Source organism: Myotis davidii, unplaced genomic scaffold, assembly GCF_000327345.1.
Source record: "Myotis davidii unplaced genomic scaffold, ASM32734v1 scaffold1395, whole genome shotgun sequence".
Classification (NCBI taxonomy): domain Eukaryota; kingdom Metazoa; phylum Chordata; class Mammalia; order Chiroptera; family Vespertilionidae; genus Myotis; species Myotis davidii.
In genome coordinates, this window is record NW_006288604.1 from 995,021 (window position 1) to 995,461 (window position 441).

Below are 441 nucleotides of genomic sequence, written 5' to 3' on the forward strand. Positions count from 1 at the left end.
GGACAGGCCTTGGCGCCCGCGGCCTGGGGACTGCGGCTGAGGCTGCGCGGGGTGGGGAACTGCGCTTCCATCCACGTGAAACGGAAAGTGAAGTCGGCTACAGACGCCGAATATTTATATTATGTTTATTTTAAAAGAGTGGCTTCTTCCCTCCCTCCCTCCTCCCTCCCTCCCCGAACCCCGCCCGCGTGGGCCCTTCTCGGGAACCTTTGCGCTTTCCGGGTGAGGACGACCCGGGTGAGGGTGAGTGACTGAGTGAAGCGCCTCCTGCGTGTGAGGGTCTCCGTCGCTGGAAGGAGGGTCGGGGTGGGGGGATGATGAATGGTCTCGGGGGGACTTCCTCTTCTGGGAGCAGCTGTGACCCTGGCAGGAGCGGGGCTGCAGGGACGGACGGGTCCCCAGGCCGAGGGGGCCCCGGGGAGCGGCTGCCTTGCCGGGGAG